The 17,170-nt window shown below is 37.1% G+C and overlaps 31 non-coding genes across 31 annotated transcripts; 15 read left to right on the top strand and 16 right to left on the bottom strand.

The window, feature by feature from the left end:
* Positions 1-654: 654 nt before the first annotated feature.
* Positions 655-726, bottom strand: TRNAE-UUC (transfer RNA glutamic acid (anticodon UUC)). Its single transcript has one exon. It is a non-coding gene; the product is annotated as a tRNA-Glu (tRNA).
* A 114-nt stretch (positions 727-840) lies between these two features.
* TRNAM-CAU (transfer RNA methionine (anticodon CAU)) lies at positions 841-913 on the top strand. Its single transcript has one exon. It is a non-coding gene; the product is annotated as a tRNA-Met (tRNA).
* A 776-nt stretch (positions 914-1,689) lies between these two features.
* TRNAE-UUC (transfer RNA glutamic acid (anticodon UUC)) lies at positions 1,690-1,761 on the bottom strand. Its single transcript has one exon. It is a non-coding gene; the product is annotated as a tRNA-Glu (tRNA).
* Positions 1,762-1,875: 114 nt separating this feature from the next.
* TRNAM-CAU (transfer RNA methionine (anticodon CAU)) lies at positions 1,876-1,948 on the top strand. Its single transcript has one exon. It is a non-coding gene; the product is annotated as a tRNA-Met (tRNA).
* Positions 1,949-2,725: 777 nt separating this feature from the next.
* On the bottom strand, positions 2,726-2,797 carry TRNAE-UUC (transfer RNA glutamic acid (anticodon UUC)). Its single transcript has one exon. It is a non-coding gene; the product is annotated as a tRNA-Glu (tRNA).
* Positions 2,798-2,911: 114 nt separating this feature from the next.
* On the top strand, positions 2,912-2,984 carry TRNAM-CAU (transfer RNA methionine (anticodon CAU)). The gene has a single exon. It is a non-coding gene; the product is annotated as a tRNA-Met (tRNA).
* A 776-nt stretch (positions 2,985-3,760) lies between these two features.
* Positions 3,761-3,832, bottom strand: TRNAE-UUC (transfer RNA glutamic acid (anticodon UUC)). Its single transcript has one exon. It is a non-coding gene; the product is annotated as a tRNA-Glu (tRNA).
* A 114-nt stretch (positions 3,833-3,946) lies between these two features.
* On the top strand, positions 3,947-4,019 carry TRNAM-CAU (transfer RNA methionine (anticodon CAU)). Its single transcript has one exon. It is a non-coding gene; the product is annotated as a tRNA-Met (tRNA).
* Positions 4,020-4,796: 777 nt separating this feature from the next.
* Positions 4,797-4,868, bottom strand: TRNAE-UUC (transfer RNA glutamic acid (anticodon UUC)). The gene has a single exon. It is a non-coding gene; the product is annotated as a tRNA-Glu (tRNA).
* A 114-nt stretch (positions 4,869-4,982) lies between these two features.
* TRNAM-CAU (transfer RNA methionine (anticodon CAU)) lies at positions 4,983-5,055 on the top strand. The gene has a single exon. It is a non-coding gene; the product is annotated as a tRNA-Met (tRNA).
* A 776-nt stretch (positions 5,056-5,831) lies between these two features.
* TRNAE-UUC (transfer RNA glutamic acid (anticodon UUC)) lies at positions 5,832-5,903 on the bottom strand. The gene has a single exon. It is a non-coding gene; the product is annotated as a tRNA-Glu (tRNA).
* A 114-nt stretch (positions 5,904-6,017) lies between these two features.
* Positions 6,018-6,090, top strand: TRNAM-CAU (transfer RNA methionine (anticodon CAU)). Its single transcript has one exon. It is a non-coding gene; the product is annotated as a tRNA-Met (tRNA).
* Positions 6,091-6,867: 777 nt separating this feature from the next.
* On the bottom strand, positions 6,868-6,939 carry TRNAE-UUC (transfer RNA glutamic acid (anticodon UUC)). The gene has a single exon. It is a non-coding gene; the product is annotated as a tRNA-Glu (tRNA).
* A 114-nt stretch (positions 6,940-7,053) lies between these two features.
* On the top strand, positions 7,054-7,126 carry TRNAM-CAU (transfer RNA methionine (anticodon CAU)). The gene has a single exon. It is a non-coding gene; the product is annotated as a tRNA-Met (tRNA).
* Positions 7,127-7,902: 776 nt separating this feature from the next.
* Positions 7,903-7,974, bottom strand: TRNAE-UUC (transfer RNA glutamic acid (anticodon UUC)). The gene has a single exon. It is a non-coding gene; the product is annotated as a tRNA-Glu (tRNA).
* Positions 7,975-8,088: 114 nt separating this feature from the next.
* On the top strand, positions 8,089-8,161 carry TRNAM-CAU (transfer RNA methionine (anticodon CAU)). The gene has a single exon. It is a non-coding gene; the product is annotated as a tRNA-Met (tRNA).
* Positions 8,162-8,937: 776 nt separating this feature from the next.
* Positions 8,938-9,009, bottom strand: TRNAE-UUC (transfer RNA glutamic acid (anticodon UUC)). The gene has a single exon. It is a non-coding gene; the product is annotated as a tRNA-Glu (tRNA).
* Positions 9,010-9,123: 114 nt separating this feature from the next.
* On the top strand, positions 9,124-9,196 carry TRNAM-CAU (transfer RNA methionine (anticodon CAU)). Its single transcript has one exon. It is a non-coding gene; the product is annotated as a tRNA-Met (tRNA).
* A 777-nt stretch (positions 9,197-9,973) lies between these two features.
* Positions 9,974-10,045, bottom strand: TRNAE-UUC (transfer RNA glutamic acid (anticodon UUC)). Its single transcript has one exon. It is a non-coding gene; the product is annotated as a tRNA-Glu (tRNA).
* A 114-nt stretch (positions 10,046-10,159) lies between these two features.
* On the top strand, positions 10,160-10,232 carry TRNAM-CAU (transfer RNA methionine (anticodon CAU)). The gene has a single exon. It is a non-coding gene; the product is annotated as a tRNA-Met (tRNA).
* A 774-nt stretch (positions 10,233-11,006) lies between these two features.
* On the bottom strand, positions 11,007-11,078 carry TRNAE-UUC (transfer RNA glutamic acid (anticodon UUC)). The gene has a single exon. It is a non-coding gene; the product is annotated as a tRNA-Glu (tRNA).
* Positions 11,079-11,192: 114 nt separating this feature from the next.
* TRNAM-CAU (transfer RNA methionine (anticodon CAU)) lies at positions 11,193-11,265 on the top strand. The gene has a single exon. It is a non-coding gene; the product is annotated as a tRNA-Met (tRNA).
* Positions 11,266-12,041: 776 nt separating this feature from the next.
* On the bottom strand, positions 12,042-12,113 carry TRNAE-UUC (transfer RNA glutamic acid (anticodon UUC)). The gene has a single exon. It is a non-coding gene; the product is annotated as a tRNA-Glu (tRNA).
* Positions 12,114-12,227: 114 nt separating this feature from the next.
* On the top strand, positions 12,228-12,300 carry TRNAM-CAU (transfer RNA methionine (anticodon CAU)). Its single transcript has one exon. It is a non-coding gene; the product is annotated as a tRNA-Met (tRNA).
* A 777-nt stretch (positions 12,301-13,077) lies between these two features.
* On the bottom strand, positions 13,078-13,149 carry TRNAE-UUC (transfer RNA glutamic acid (anticodon UUC)). The gene has a single exon. It is a non-coding gene; the product is annotated as a tRNA-Glu (tRNA).
* Positions 13,150-13,263: 114 nt separating this feature from the next.
* TRNAM-CAU (transfer RNA methionine (anticodon CAU)) lies at positions 13,264-13,336 on the top strand. Its single transcript has one exon. It is a non-coding gene; the product is annotated as a tRNA-Met (tRNA).
* Positions 13,337-14,112: 776 nt separating this feature from the next.
* Positions 14,113-14,184, bottom strand: TRNAE-UUC (transfer RNA glutamic acid (anticodon UUC)). The gene has a single exon. It is a non-coding gene; the product is annotated as a tRNA-Glu (tRNA).
* A 964-nt stretch (positions 14,185-15,148) lies between these two features.
* Positions 15,149-15,220, bottom strand: TRNAE-UUC (transfer RNA glutamic acid (anticodon UUC)). Its single transcript has one exon. It is a non-coding gene; the product is annotated as a tRNA-Glu (tRNA).
* A 114-nt stretch (positions 15,221-15,334) lies between these two features.
* On the top strand, positions 15,335-15,407 carry TRNAM-CAU (transfer RNA methionine (anticodon CAU)). The gene has a single exon. It is a non-coding gene; the product is annotated as a tRNA-Met (tRNA).
* Positions 15,408-16,183: 776 nt separating this feature from the next.
* Positions 16,184-16,255, bottom strand: TRNAE-UUC (transfer RNA glutamic acid (anticodon UUC)). Its single transcript has one exon. It is a non-coding gene; the product is annotated as a tRNA-Glu (tRNA).
* Positions 16,256-16,369: 114 nt separating this feature from the next.
* TRNAM-CAU (transfer RNA methionine (anticodon CAU)) lies at positions 16,370-16,442 on the top strand. Its single transcript has one exon. It is a non-coding gene; the product is annotated as a tRNA-Met (tRNA).
* Positions 16,443-17,170: the final 728 nt, after the last annotated feature.

The following is a 17,170-nucleotide window of genomic DNA, read 5'->3' as shown; positions in this document are numbered from 1 at the left end:
TAATTGCAGATAAGCTTTAATAATTCACCTGACCTATAAAAGATTTCAGACCAGCAATAAAAGAAAATATGTCAAATAACTCATCCAAGATGTACCCATTTAGGGGAAAAAAAGCATAAAGCATTTTTCATTCTATTTGTCATGACTGTTGTCCTCAGAACAGTGCATTGTAACTTGAGAGTTAAAACTCTGTTTCTTGTAAAGTTGCCAGAACACCTGTCCGGATTGAAGGAATTTTCTCTTTATAACAGGACTTAACATCTGTAAATTTGTTTTAACGCCAAAGGATTTTAGACCATAACTAATGGAAAAGGTGTTTTCAGATCACTTGACACATTTGTAACATTTTTTTATTTTATTTTTCATGCAGCTGGAATCAATGATGGAAAAGGGGAGCATAATGCATTGTTCTATTCTTTGTGATTTTTTGTCCTCAGAGAGCCCATTTCTCACAGTTTCATAATACCTGGAAATTTTACCTGTGATAAGGCCATTGATAATGGCACAGCAGTTGCCCAAAACCTTGTCACAATTAGTAGCAGTGGATCACGTCTGCAATTGGAACCACATCAGACACAAGGAAACATCTGGCTACAACTATTAGTTTTTGTTCCTCTGCATTTGAATCTGTTTAGAAACAACAATAAGATTCCATTCCCATACCGGGAGTCGAACCCGGGCCGCCTGGGTGAAAACCAGGAATCCTTACCGCTAGACCATATGGGAAGCTGAAATAAATCTACTTCAAAGTTTCATACAAGGAAAACATTTTTACTGATATCGGAAATTTGTTAAACCAAAATGCCTCACCTTTTCTAATCCAAAAATAAGCCAACAGTTGCCTTGTTATCGCAGTTGGTAGCGCGTCAGTCTCATAATCTGAAGGTCGTGAGTTCAAGCCTCACACAGGGCATTTTTATTGATGTCTATTTTGGGAGCATGGCATTGCAATATGAGAGATGCAGTCCTGTTTCTAACAAACTAGACTGATTGCATCAAAATGTTACCTTTCAGAAAGAGTTGTGTCATCTGTTTATAATTGCAGATAAGCTTTAATAATTCACCTGACCTATAAAAGTTTTCAGACCAGCAATAAAAGAAAAGATGTCAAATAACTCATCCAAGATGTACCCATTTAGGGGAAAAAAAGCATAAAGCATTTTTCATTCTATTTGTCATGACTGTTGTCCTCAGAACAGTGCATTGTAACTTGAGAGTTAAAACTCTGTTTCTTGTAAAGTTGCCAGAACACCTATCCGGATTGAAGGGATTTTCTCTTTATAACAGGACTTAACATCTGTAAATTTGTTTTAACGCCAAAGGATTTTAGACCATAACTAATGGAAAAGGTGTTTTCAGATCACTTGACACATTTGTAAAAATTTTTTATTTTATTTTTCATGCAGCTGGAATCAATGATTGAAAAGGGGAGCATAATGCATTGTTCTATTCTTTGTGATTTTTGTCCTCAGAGAGCCCATTTCTCACAGTTTCATAATACCTGGAAATTTTACCTGTGATAAGGCCAATGATAATGGCACAGCAGTTGCCCAAAACCTCGTCACAATTAGTAGCAGTGGATCACGTCTGCAATAGGAACCACATCAGACACAAGGAAACATCTGGCTACAACTATTAGTTTTTGTTCCTCTGCTTTTGAATCTGTTTAAAAACAACAATAAGATTCTATTCCCATACCGGGAGTCGAACCCGGCCCGCCTGGGTGAAAACCAGGAATCTTTACCGCTAGACCATATGGGAAGCTGAAATAAATCTCCTTCAAAGTTTCATACAAGGAAAACATTTTTACTGATATCGGAAATTTGTTAAACCAAAATGCCTCACCTTTTCTAATCCAAAAATAAGCCAACAGTTGCCTTGTTATCGCAGTTGGTAGCGCGTCAGTCTCATAATCTGAAGGTCGTGAGTTCAAGCCTCACACAAGGCATTTTTATTGATGTCTATTTTGGGAGCATGGCGTTGCAATATGAGAGATGCAGTCCTGTTTCTAACAAACTAGACTGATTGCATCAAAATGTTACCTTTCAGAAAGAGTTGTGTCATCTGTTTATAATTGCAGATAAGCTTTAATAATTCACCTGACCTATAAAAGATTTCAGACCAGCAATAAAAGAAAAGATGTCAAATAACTCATCCAAGATCTACCCCATTTAGGGGAAAAAAAGCATAAAGCATTTTTCATTCTATTTGTCATGACTGTTGTCCTCAGAACAGTGCATTGTAACTTGAGAGTTAAAACTCTGTTTCTTGTAAAGTTGCCAGAACACCTGTCCGGATTGAAGGAATTTTCTCTTTATAACAGGACTTAACATCTGTAAATTTGTTTTAACGCCAAAGGATTTTAGACCATAACTAATGGAAAAGGTGTTTTCAGATCACTTGACACATTTGTAACATTTTTTTATTTTATTTTTCATGCAGCTGGAATCAATGATGGAAAAGGGGAGCATAATGCATTGTTCTATTCTTTGTGATTTTTGTCCTCAGAGAGCCCATTTCTCACAGTTTCATAATACCTGGAAATTTTACCTGTGATAAGGCCAATGATAATGGCACAGCAGTTGCCCAAAACCTTGTCACAATTAGTAGCAGTGGATCACGTCTGCAATTGGAACCACATCAGACACAAGGAAACATCTGGCTACAACTATTAGTTTTTGTTCCTCTGCATTTGAATCTGTTTAGAAACAACAATAAGATTCCATTCCCATACCGGGAGTCGAACCCGGGCCGCCTGGGTGAAAACCAGGAATCCTTACCGCTAGACCATATGGGAAACTGAAATAAATCTACTTCAAAGTTTCATACAAGGAAAACATTTTTACTGATATCGGAAATTTGTTAAACCAAAATGCCTCACCTTTTCTAATCCAAAAATAAGCCAACAGTTGCCTTGTTATCGCAGTTGGTAGCGCGTCAGTCTCATAATCTGAAGGTCGTGAGTTCAAGCCTCACACAGGGCATTTTTATTGATGTCTATTTTGGGAGCATGGCATTGCAATATGAGAGATGCAGTCCTGTTTCTAACAAACTAGACTGATTGCATCAAAATGTTACCTTTCAGAAAGAGTTGTGTCATCTGTTTATAATTGCAGATAAGCTTTAATAATTCACCTGACCTATAAAAGTTTTCAGACCAGCAATAAAAGAAAAGATGTCAAATAACTCATCCAAGATGTACCCATTTAGGGGAAAAAAAGCATAAAGCATTTTTCATTCTATTTGTCATGACTGTTGTCCTCAGAACAGTGCATTGTAACTTGAGAGTTAAAACTCTGTTTCTTGTAAAGTTGCCAGAACACCTATCCGGATTGAAGGGATTTTCTCTTTATAACAGAACTTAACATCTGTAAATTTGTTTTAACGCCAAAGGATTTTAGACCATAACTAATGGAAAAGGTGTTTTCAGATCACTTGACACATTTGTAACATTTTTTTATTTTATTTTTCATGCAGCTGGAATCAATGATGGAAAAGGGGAGCATAATGCATTGTTCTATTCTTTGTGATTTTTGTCCTCAGAGAGCCCATTTCTCACAGTTTCATAATACCTGGAAATTTTACCTGTGATAAGGCCAATGATAATGGCACAGCAGTTGCCCAAAACCTCGTCACAATTAGTAGCAGTGGATCACGTCTGCAATTGGAACCACATCAGACACAAGGAAACATCTGGCTACAACTATTAGTTTTTGTTGCTCTGCTTTTGAATCTGTTTAGAAACAACAATAAGATTCTATTCCCATACCGGGAGTCGAACCCGGGCCGCCTGGGTGAAAACCAGGAATCCTTATCGCTAGACCATATGGGAAGCTGAAATAAATCTCCTTCAAAGTTTCATACAAGGAAAACATTTTTACTGATATCGGAAATTTGTTAAACCAAAATGCCTCACCTTTTCTAATCCAAATCTAAGGCTACATTTGTCTTGTCAGCGCAGTTGGTAGCGCGTCAGTCTCATAATCTGAAGGTCGTGAGTTCAAGCTTCACACAGGGCATTTTTATTGATGTCTGTTTTGGGAGCATGGCATTACAATATGAGAGATGCAGTCCTGTTTCTAACAAACTAGACTGATTGCATCAAAATGTTACCTTTCAGAAAGAGTTGTGTCTTCTGTTTATAATTGCAGATAAGCTTTAATAATTTACCTGACCTATAAAAGTTTTCAGACCAGCAATAAAAGAAAAGATGTCAAATAACTCATCCAAGATCTACCCCATTTAGGGGAAAAAAAGCATAAAGCATTTTTCATTCTATTTGTCATGACTGTTGTCCTCAGAACAGTGCATTGTAACTTGAGAGTTAAAACTCTGTTTCTTGTAAAGTTGCCAGAACACCTATCCGGATTGAAGGGATTTTCTCTTTATAACAGGACTTAACATCTGTAAATTTGTTTTAACGCCAAAGGATTTTAGACCATAACTAATGGAAAAGGTGTTTTCAGATCACTTGACACATTTGTAAAATTTTTTTATTTTATTTTTCATGCAGCTGGAATCAATGATTGAAAAGGGGAGCATAATGCATTGTTCTATTCTTTGTGATTTTTGTCCTCAGAGAGCCCATTTCTCACAGTTTCATAATACCTGGAAATTTTACCTGTGATAAGGCCAATGATAATGGCACAGCAGTTGCCCAAAACCTCGTCACAATTAGTAGCAGTGGATCACGTCTGCAATAGGAACCACATCAGACACAAGGAAACATCTGGCTACAACTATTAGTTTTTGTTCCTCTGCATTTGAAACTGTTTAGAAACAACAATAAGATTCCATTCCCATACCGGGAGTCGAACCCGGGCCGCCTGGGTGAAAACCAGGAATCCTTACCGCTAGACCATATGGGAAGCTGAAATAAATCTACTTCAAAGTTTCATACAAGGAAAACATTTTTACTGATATCGGAAATTTGTTAAACCAAAATGCCTCACCTTTTCTAATCCAAATCTAAGGCTACAGTTGCCTTGTTAGCGCAGTTGGTAGCACGTAAGTCTCATAATCTGAAGTTCGTGAGTTCAAGCCTCACACAGGGCATTTTTATTGATGTCTATTTTGGGAGCATGGCATTGCAATATGAGAGATGCAGTCCTGTTTCTAACAAACTAGACTGATTGCATCAAAATGTTACCTTTCAGAAAGAGTTGTGTCATCTGTTTATAATTGCAGATAAGCTTTAATAATTCACCTGACCTATAAAAGATTTCAGACCAGCAATAAAAGAAAAGATGTCAAATAACTCATCCAAGATGTACCCATTTAGGGGAAAAAAAGCATAAAGCAGTTTTCATTCTATTTGTCATGACTGTTGTCCTCAGAACAGTGCATTGTAACTTGAGAGTTAAAACTCTGTTTCTTGTAAAGTTGCCAGAACACCTGTCCGTATTGAAGGAATTTTCTCTTTATAACAGGACTTAACATCTGTAAATTTGTTTTAACGCCAAAGGATTTTAGACCATAACTAATGGAAAAGGTGTTTTCAGATCACTTGACACATTTGTAACATTTTTTTATTTTATTTTTCATGCAGCTGGAATCAATGATGGAAAAGGGGAGCATAATGCATTGTTCTATTCTTTGTAATTTTTGTCCTCAGAGAGCCCATTTCTCACAGTTTCATAATACCTGGAAATTTTACCTGTGATAAGGCCAATGATAATGGCACAGCAGTTGCCCAAAACCTTGTCACAATTAGTAGCAGTGGATCACGTCTGCAATTGGAACCACATCAGACACAAGGAAACATCTGGCTACAACTATTAGTTTTTGTTCCTCTGCTTTTGAATCTGTTTAAAAACAACAATAAGATTCTATTCCCATACCGGGAGTCGAACCCGGGCCGCCTGGGTGAAAACCAGGAATCTTTACCGCTAGACCATATGGGAAGCTGAAATAAATCTCCTTCAAAGTTTCATACAAGGAAAACATTTTTACTGATATCGGAAATTTGTTAAACCAAAATGCCTCACCTTTTCTAATCCAAAAATAAGCCAACAGTTGCCTTGTTATCGCAGTTGGTAGCGCGTCAGTCTCATAATCTGAAGGTCGTGAGTTCAAGCCTCACACAGGGCATTTTTATTGATGTCTATTTTGGGAGCATGGCGTTGCAATATGAGAGATGCAGTCCTGTTTCTAACAAACTAGACTGATTGCATCAAAATGTTACCTTTCAGAAAGAGTTGTGTCATCTGTTTATAATTGCAGATAAGCTTTAATAATTCACCTGACCTATAAAAGTTTTCAGACCAGCAATAAAAGAAAAGATGTCAAATAACTCATCCAAGATCTACCCCATTTAGGGGAAAAAAAGCATAAAGCATTTTTCATTCTATTTGTCATGACTGTTGTCCTCAGAACAGTGCATTGTAACTTGAGAGTTAAAACTCTGTTTCTTGTAAAGTTGCCAGAACACCTGTCCGTATTGAAGGAATTTTCTCTTTATAACAGGACTTAACATCTGTAAATTTGTTTTAACGCCAAAGGATTTTAGACCATAACTAATGGAAAAGGTGTTTTCAGATCACTTGACACATTTGTAACATTTTTTTATTTTATTTTTCATGCAGCTGGAATCAATGATGGAAAAGGGGAGCATAATGCATTGTTCTATTCTTTGTGATTTTTGTCCTCAGAGAGCCCATTTCTCACAGTTTCATAATACCTGGAAATTTTACCTGTGATAAGGCCATTGATAATGGCACAGCAGTTGCCCAAAACCTTGTCACAATTAGTAGCAGTGGATCACGTCTGCAATTGGAACCACATCAGACACAAGGAAACATCTGGCTACAACTATTAGTTTTTGTTCCTCTGCATTTGAATCTGTTTAGAAACAACAATAAGATTCCATTCCCATACCGGGAGTCGAACCCGGGCCGCCTGGGTGAAAACCAGGAATCCTTACCGCTAGACCATATGGGAAGCTGAAATAAATCTACTTCAAAGTTTCATACAAGGAAAACATTTTTACTGATATCGGAAATTTGTTAAACCAAAATGCCTCACCTTTTCTAATCCAAAAATAAGCCAACAGTTGCCTTGTTATCGCAGTTGGTAGCGCGTCAGTCTCATAATCTGAAGGTCGTGAGTTCAAGCCTCACACAGGGCATTTTTATTGATGTCTATTTTGGGAGCATGGCATTGCAATATGAGAGATGCAGTCCTGTTTCTAACAAACTAGACTGATTGCATCAAAATGTTACCTTTCAGAAAGAGTTGTGTCATCTGTTTATAATTGCAGATAAGCTTTAATAATTCACCTGACCTATAAAAGTTTTCAGACCAGCAATAAAAGAAAAGATGTCAAATAACTCATCCAAGATGTACCCATTTAGGGGAAAAAAAGCATAAAGCATTTTTCATTCTATTTGTCATGACTGTTGTCCTCAGAACAGTGCATTGTAACTTGAGAGTTAAAACTCTGTTTCTTGTAAAGTTGCCAGAACACCTATCCGGATTGAAGGAATTTTCTCTTTATAACAGCACTTAACATCTGTAAATTTGTTTTAACGCCAAAGGATTTTAGACCATAACTAATGGAAAAGGTGTTTTCAGATCACTTGACACATTTGTAACATTTTTTTATTTTATTTTTCATGCAGCTGGTATCAATGATGGAAAAGGGGAGCATAATGCATTGTTCTATTCTTTGTGATTTTTGTCCTCAGAGAGCCCATTTCTCACAGTTTCATAATACCTGGAAATTTTACCTGTGATAAGGCCAATGATAATGGCACAGCAGTTGCCCAAAACCTTGTCACAATTAGTAGCAGTGGATCACGTCTGCAATTGGAACCACATCAGACACAAGGAAACATCTGGCTACAACTATTAGTTTTTGTTCCTCTGCATTTGAAACTGTTTAGAAACAACAATAAGATTCCATTCCCATACCGGGAGTCGAACCCGGGCCGCCTGGGTGAAAACCAGGAATCCTTACCGCTAGACCATATGGGAAGCTGAAATAAATCTACTTCAAAGTTTCATACAAGGAAAACATTTTTACTGATATCGGAAATTTGTTAAACCAAAATGCCTCACCTTTTCTAATCCAAATCTAAGGCTACAGTTGCCTTGTTAGCGCAGTTGGTAGCACGTAAGTCTCATAATCTGAAGTTCGTGAGTTCAAGCCTCACACAGGGCATTTTTATTGATGTCTGTTTTGGGAGCATGGCATTGCAATATGAGAGATGCAGTCCTGTTTCTAACAAACTAGACTGATTGCATCAAAATGTTACCTTTCAGAAAGAGTTGTGTCATCTGTTTATAATTGCAGATAAGCTTTAATAATTCACCTGACCTATAAAAGATTTCAGACCAGCAATAAAAGAAAAGATGTCAAATAACTCATCCAAGATGTACCCATTTAGGGGAAAAAAAGCATAAAGCAGTTTTCATTCTATTTGTCATGACTGTTGTCCTCAGAACAGTGCATTGTAACTTGAGAGTTAAAACTCTGTTTCTTGTAAAGTTGCCAGAACACCTGTCCGTATTGAAGGAATTTTCTCTTTATAACAGGACTTAACATCTGTAAATTTGTTTTAACGCCAAAGGATTTTAGACCATAACTAATGGAAAAGGTGTTTTCAGATCACTTGACACATTTGTAACATTTTTTTATTTTATTTTTCATGCAGCTGGAATCAATGATGGAAAAGGGGAGCATAATGCATTGTTCTATTCTTTGTGATTTTTGTCCTCAGAGAGCCCATTTCTCACAGTTTCATAATACCTGGAAATTTTACCTGTGATAAGGCCAATGATAATGGCACAGCAGTTGCCCAAAACCTTGTCACAATTAGTAGCAGTGGATCACGTCTACAATTGGAACCACATCAGACACAAGGAAACATCTGGCTACAACTATTAGTTTTTGTTCCTCTGCATTTGAATCTGTTTAGAAACAACAATAAAATTCCATTCCCATACCGGGAGTCGAACCCGGGCCGCCTGGGTGAAAACCAGGAATCCTTACCGCTAGACCATATGGGAAGCTGAAATAAATCTACTTCAAAGTTTCATACAAGGAAAACATTTTTACTGATATCGGAAATTTGTTAAACCAAAATGCCTCACCTTTTCTAATCCAAATCTGAGGCTACAGTTTCCTTGTTAGCGCAGTTGGTAGCGCGTAAGTCTCATAATCTGAAGTTCGTGAGTTCAAGCCTCACACAGGGCATTTTTATTGATGTCTATTTTGGGAGCATGGCATTGCAATATGAGAGATGCAGTCCTGTTTCTAACAAACTAGACTGATTGCATCAAAATGTTACCTTTCAGAAAGAGTTGTGTCATCTGTTTATAATTGCAGATAAGCTTTAATAATTCACCTGACCTATAAAAGATTTCAGACCAGCAATAAAAGAAAATATGTCAAATAACTCATCCAAGATGTACCCATTTAGGGGAAAAAAAGCATAAAGCATTTTTCATTCTATTTGTCATGACTGTTGTCCTCAGAACAGTGCATTGTAACTTGAGAGTTAAAACTCTGTTTCTTGTAAAGTTGCCAGAACACCTGTCCGGATTGAAGGAATTTTCTCTTTATAACAGGACTTAACATCTGTAAATTTGTTTTAACGCCAAAGGATTTTAGACCATAACTAATGGAAAAGGTGTTTTCAGATCACTTGACACATTTGTAACATTTTTTTATTTTATTTTTCATGCAGCTGGAATCAATGATGGAAAAGGGGAGCATAATGCATTGTTCTATTCTTTGTGATTTTTTGTCCTCAGAGAGCCCATTTCTCACAGTTTCATAATACCTGGAAATTTTACCTGTGATAAGGCCATTGATAATGGCACAGCAGTTGCCCAAAACCTTGTCACAATTAGTAGCAGTGGATCACGTCTGCAATTGGAACCACATCAGACACAAGGAAACATCTGGCTACAACTATTAGTTTTTGTTCCTCTGCATTTGAATCTGTTTAGAAACAACAATAAGATTCCATTCCCATACCGGGAGTCGAGCCCGGGCCGCCTGGGTGAAAACCAGGAATCCTTACCGCTAGACCATATGGGAAGCTGAAATAAATCTACTTCAAAGTTTCATACAAGGAAAACATTTTTACTGATATCGGAAATTTGTTAAACCAAAATGCCTCACCTTTTCTAATCCAAAAATAAGCCAACAGTTGCCTTGTTATCGCAGTTGGTAGCGCGTCAGTCTCATAATCTGAAGGTCGTGAGTTCAAGCCTCACACAGGGCATTTTTATTGATGTCTATTTTGGGAGCATGGCATTGCAATATGAGAGATGCAGTCCTGTTTCTAACAAACTAGACTGATTGCATCAAAATGTTACCTTTCAGAAAGAGTTGTGTCATCTGTTTATAATTGCAGATAAGCTTTAATAATTCACCTGACCTATAAAAGTTTTCAGACCAGCAATAAAAGAAAAGATGTCAAATAACTCATCCAAGATGTACCCATTTAGGGGAAAAAAAGCATAAAGCATTTTTCATTCTATTTGTCATGACTGTTGTCCTCAGAACAGTGCATTGTAACTTGAGAGTTAAAACTCTGTTTCTTGTAAAGTTGCCAGAACACCTATCCGGATTGAAGGAATTTTCTCTTTATAACAGCACTTAACATCTGTAAATTTGTTTTAACGCCAAAGGATTTTAGACCATAACTAATGGAAAAGGTGTTTTCAGATCACTTGAAACATTTGTAACATTTTTTTATTTTATTTTTCATGCAGCTGGTATCAATGATGGAAAAGGGGAGCATAATGCATTGTTCTATTCTTTGTGATTTTTGTCCTCAGAGAGCCCATTTCTCAGTTTCATAATACCTGGAAATTTTACCTGTGATAAGGCCAATGATAATGGCACAGCAGTTGCCCAAAACCTTGTCACAATTAGTAGCAGTGGATCACGTCTGCAATTGGAACCACATCAGACACAAGGAAACATCTGGCTACAACTATTAGTTTTTGTTCCTCTGCATTTGAAACTGTTTAGAAACAACAATAAGATTCCATTCCCATACCGGGAGTCGAACCCGGGCCGCCTGGGTGAAAACCAGGAATCCTTACCGCTAGACCATATGGGAAGCTGAAATAAATCTACTTCAAAGTTTCATACAAGGAAAACATTTTTACTGATATCGGAAATTTGTTAAACCAAAATGCCTCACCTTTTCTAATCCAAATCTAAGGCTACAGTTGCCTTGTTAGCGCAGTTGGTAGCACGTAAGTCTCATAATCTGAAGTTCGTGAGTTCAAGCCTCACACAGGGCATTTTTATTGATGTCTGTTTTGGGAGCATGGCATTGCAATATGAGAGATGCAGTCCTGTTTCTAACAAACTAGACTGATTGCATCAAAATGTTACCTTTCAGAAAGAGTTGTGTCATCTGTTTATAATTGCAGATAAGCTTTAATAATTCACCTGACCTATAAAAGATTTCAGACCAGCAATAAAAGAAAAGATGTCAAATAACTCATCCAAGATGTACCCATTTAGGGGAAAAAAAGCATAAAGCAGTTTTCATTCTATTTGTCATGACTGTTGTCCTCAGAACAGTGCATTGTAACTTGAGAGTTAAAACTCTGTTTCTTGTAAAGTTGCCAGAACACCTGTCCGTATTGAAGGAATTTTCTCTTTATAACAGGACTTAACATCTGTAAATTTGTTTTAACGCCAAAGGATTTTAGACCATAACTAATGGAAAAGGTGTTTTCAGATCACTTGACACATTTGTAACATTTTTTTATTTTATTTTTCATGCAGCTGGAATCAATGATGGAAAAGGGGAGCATAATGCATTGTTCTATTCTTTGTAATTTTTGTCCTCAGAGAGCCCATTTCTCACAGTTTCATAATACCTGGAAATTTTACCTGTGATAAGGCCAATGATAATGGCACAGCAGTTGCCCAAAACCTTGTCACAATTAGTAGCAGTGGATCACGTCTGCAATTGGAACCACATCAGACACAAGGAAACATCTGGCTACAACTATTAGTTTTTGTTCCTCTGCTTTTGAATCTGTTTAAAAACAACAATAAGATTCTATTCCCATACCGGGAGTCGAACCCGGGCCGCCTGGGTGAAAACCAGGAATCTTTACCGCTAGACCATATGGGAAGCTGAAATAAATCTCCTTCAAAGTTTCATACAAGGAAAACATTTTTACTGATATCGGAAATTTGTTAAACCAAAATGCCTCACCTTTTCTAATCCAAAAATAAGCCAACAGTTGCCTTGTTATCGCAGTTGGTAGCGCGTCAGTCTCATAATCTGAAGGTCGTGAGTTCAAGCCTCACACAGGGCATTTTTATTGATGTCTATTTTGGGAGCATGGCGTTGCAATATGAGAGATGCAGTCCTGTTTCTAACAAACTAGACTGATTGCATCAAAATGTTACCTTTCAGAAAGAGTTGTGTCATCTGTTTATAATTGCAGATAAGCTTTAATAATTCACCTGACCTATAAAAGATTTCAGACCAGCAATAAAAGAAAAGATGTCAAATAACTCATCCAAGATCTACCCCATTTAGGGGAAAAAAAGCATAAAGCATTTTTCATTCTATTTGTCATGACTGTTGTCCTCAGAACAGTGCATTGTAACTTGAGAGTTAAAACTCTGTTTCTTGTAAAGTTGCCAGAACACCTGTCCGGATTGAAGGAATTTTCTCTTTATAACAGGATTTAACATCTGTAAATTTGTTTTAACGCCAAAGGATTTTAGACCATAACTAATGGAAAAGGTGTTTTCAGATCACTTGACACATTTGTAACATTTTTTTATTTTATTTTTCATGCAGCTGGAATCAATGATGGAAAAGGGGAGCATAATGCATTGTTCTATTCTTTGTGATTTTTGTCCTCAGAGAGCCCATTTCTCACAGTTTCATAATACCTGGAAATTTTACCTGTGATAAGGCCAATGATAATGGCACAGCAGTTGCCCAAAACCTTGTCACAATTAGTAGCAGTGGATCACGTCTGCAATTGGAACCACATCAGACACAAGGAAACATCTGGCTACAACTATTAGTTTTTGTTCCTCTGCATTTGAATCTGTTTAGAAACAACAATAAGATTCCATTCCCATACCGGGAGTCGAACCCGGGCCGCCTGGGTGAAAACCAGGAATCCTTACCGCTAGACCATATGGGAAACTGAAATAAATCTACTTCAAAGTTTCATACAAGGAAAACATTTTTACTGATATCGGAAATTTGTTAAACCAAAATGCCTCACCTTTTCTAATCCAAAAATAAGCCAACAGTTGCCTTGTTATCGCAGTTGGTAGCGCGTCAGTCTCATAATCTGAAGGTCGTGAGTTCAAGCCTCACACAGGGCATTTTTATTGATGTCTATTTTGGGAGCATGGCATTGCAATATGAGAGATGCAGTCCTGTTTCTAACAAACTAGACTGATTGCATCAAAATGTTACCTTTCAGAAAGAGTTGTGTCATCTGTTTATAATTGCAGATAAGCTTTAATAATTCACCTGACCTATAAAAGTTTTCAGACCAGCAATAAAAGAAAAGATGTCAAATAACTCATCCAAGATGTACCCATTTAGGGGAAAAAAAGCATAAAGCATTTTTCATTCTATTTGTCATGACTGTTGTCCTCAGAACAGTGCATTGTAACTTGAGAGTTAAAACTCTGTTTCTTGTAAAGTTGCCAGAACACCTATCCGGATTGAAGGAATTTTCTCTTTATAACAGCGCTTAACATCTGTAAATTTGTTTTAACGCCAAAGGATTTTAAACCATAACTAATGGAAAAGGTGTTTTCAGATCACTTGACACATTTGTAACATTTTTTTATTTTATTTTTCATGCAGCTGGAATCAATGATGGAAAAGGGGAGCATAATGCATTGTTCTATTCTTTGTGATTTTTGTCCTCAGAGAGCCCATTTCTCACAGTTTCATAATACCTGGAAATTTTACCTGTGATAAGGCCAATGATAATGGCACAGCAGTTGCCCAAAACCTTGTCACAATTAGTAGCAGTGGATCACGTCTACAATTGGAACCACATCAGACACAAGGAAACATCTGGCTACAACTATTAGTTTTTGTTCCTCTGCATTTGAATCTGTTTAGAAACAACAATAAGATTCCATTCCCATACCGGGAGTCGAACCCGGGCCGCCTGGGTGAAAACCAGGAATCCTTACCGCTAGACCATATGGGAAGCTGAAATAAATCTACTTCAAAGTTTCATACAAGGAAAACATTTTTACTGATATCGGAAATTTGTTAAACCAAAATGCCTCACCTTTTCTAATCCAAATCTGAGGCTACAGTTTCCTTGTTAGCGCAGTTGGTAGCGCGTAAGTCTCATTATCTGAAGTTCGTGAGTTCAAGCCTCACACAGGGCATTTTTATTGATGTCTATTTTGGGAGCATGGCATTGCAATATGAGAGATGCAGTCCTGTTTCTAACAAACTAGACTGATTGCATCAAAATGTTACCTTTCAGAAAGAGTTGTGTCATCTGTTTATAATTGCAGATAAGCTTTAATAATTCACCTGACCTATAAAAGATTTCAGACCAGCAATAAAAGAAAAGATGTCAAATAACTCATCCAAGATGTACCCATTTAGGGGAAAAAAAGCATAAAGCATTTTTCATTCTATTTGTCATGACTGTTGTCCTCAGAACAGTGCATTGTAACTTGAGAGTTAAAACTCTGTTTCTTGTAAAGTTGCCAGAACACCTGTCCGGATTGAAGGAATTTTCTCTTTATAACAGGACTTAACATCTGTAAATTTGTTTTAACGCCAAAGGATTTTAGACCATAACTAATGGAAAAGGTGTTTTCAGATCACTTGACACATTTGTAACATTTTTTTATTTTATTTTTCATGCAGCTGGAATCAATGATGGAAAAGGGGAGCATAATGCATTGTTCTATTCTTTGTGATTTTTTGTCCTCAGAGAGCCCATTTCTCACAGTTTCATAATACCTGGAAATTTTACCTGTGATAAGGCCATTGATAATGGCACAGCAGTTGCCCAAAACCTTGTCACAATTAGTAGCAGTGGATCACGTCTGCAATTGGAACCACATCAGACACAAGGAAACATCTGGCTACAACTATTAGTTTTTGTTCCTCTGCATTTGAATCTGTTTAGAAACAACAATAAGATTCCATTCCCATACCGGGAGTCGAACCCGGGCCGCCTGGGTGAAAACCAGGAATCCTTACCGCTAGACCATATGGGAAGCTGAAATAAATCTACTTCAAAGTTTCATACAAGGAAAACATTTTTACTGATATCGGAAATTTGTTAAACCAAAATGCCTCACCTTTTCTAATCCAAAAATAAGCCAACAGTTTCCTTGTTATCGCAGTTGGTAGCGCGTCAGTCTCATAATCTGAAGGTCGTGAGTTCAAGCCTCACACAGGGCATTTTTATTGATGTCTATTTTGGGAGCATGGCATTGCAATATGAGAGATGCAGTCCTGTTTCTAACAAACTAGACTGATTGCATCAAAATGTTACCTTTCAGAAAGAGTTGTGTCATCTGTTTATAATTGCAGATAAGCTTTAATAATTCACCTGACCTATAAAAGTTTTCAGACCAGCAATAAAAGAAAAGATGTCAAATAACTCATCCAAGATGTACCCATTTAGGGGAAAAAAAGCATAAAGCATTTTTCATTCTATTTGTCATGACTGTTGTCCTCAGAACAGTGCATTGTAACTTGAGAGTTAAAACTCTGTTTCTTGTAAAGTTGCCAGAACACCTATCCGGATTGAAGGAATTTTCTCTTTATAACAGCGCTTAACATCTGTAAATTTGTTTTAACGCCAAAGGATTTTAGACCATAACTAATGGAAAAGGTGTTTTCAGATCACTTGACACATTTGTAACATTTTTTTATTTTATTTTTCATGCAGCTGGAATCAATGATGGAAAAGGGGAGCATAATGCATTGTTCTATTCTTTGTGATTTTTGTCCTCAGAGAGCCCATTTCTCACAGTTTCATAATACCTGGAAATTTTACCTGTGATAAGGCCAATTATAATGGCACAGCAGTTGCCCAAAACCTTGTCACAATTAGTAGCAGTGGATCACGTCTACAATTGGAACCACATCAGACACAAGGAAACATCTGGCTACAACTATTAGTTTTTGTTCCTCTGCATTTGAATCTGTTTAGAAACAACAATAAAATTCCATTCCCATACCGGGAGTCGAACCCGGGCCGCCTGGGTGAAAACCAGGAATCCTTACCGCTAGACCATATGGGAAGCTGAAATAAATCTACTTCAAAGTTTCATACAAGGAAAACATTTTTACTGATATCGGAAATTTGTTAAACCAAAATGCCTCACCTTTTCTAATCCAAACCTGAGGCTACAGTTTCCTTGTTAGCGCAGTTGGTAGCGCGTAAGTCTCATAATCTGAAGTTCGTGAGTTCAAGCCTCACACAGGGCATTTTTATTGATGTCTATTTTGGGAGCATGGCATTGCAATATGAGAGATGCAGTCCTGTTTCTAACAAACTAGACTGATTGCATCAAAATGTTACCTTTCAGAAAGAGTTGTGTCATCTGTTTATAATTGCAGATAAGCTTTAATAATTCACCTGACCTATAAAAGATTTCAGACCAGCAATAAAAGAAAATATGTCAAATAACTCATCCAAGATGTACCCATTTAGGGGAAAAAAAGCATAAAGCATTTTTCATTCTATTTGTCATGACTGTTGTCCTCAGAACAGTGCATTGTAACTTGAGAGTTAAAACTCTGTTTCTTGTAAAGTTGCCAGAACACCTGTCCGGATTGAAGGAATTTTCTCTTTATAACAGGACTTAACATCTGTAAATTTGTTTTAACGCCAAAGGATTTTAGACCATAACTAATGGAAAAGGTGTTTTCAGATCACTTGACACATTTGTAACATTTTTTTATTTTATTTTTCATGCAGCTGGAATCAATGATGGAAAAGGGGAGCATAATGCATTGTTCTATTCTTTGTGATTTTTTGTCCTCAGAGAGCCCATTTCTCACAGTTTCATAATACCTGGAAATTTTACCTGTGATAAGGCCATTGATAATGGCACAGCAGTTGCCCAAAACCTTGTCACAATTAGTAGCAGTGGATCACGTCTGCAATTGGAACCACATCAGACACAAGGAAACATCTGGCTACAACTATTAGT

Source organism: Pseudophryne corroboree, chromosome 6, assembly GCF_028390025.1.
Source record: "Pseudophryne corroboree isolate aPseCor3 chromosome 6, aPseCor3.hap2, whole genome shotgun sequence".
NCBI lineage: Eukaryota > Metazoa > Chordata > Amphibia > Anura > Myobatrachidae > Pseudophryne > Pseudophryne corroboree.
Note: the sequence above shows the minus strand (reverse complement) of the source record. Positions and strands in the feature narration are given on the sequence as shown.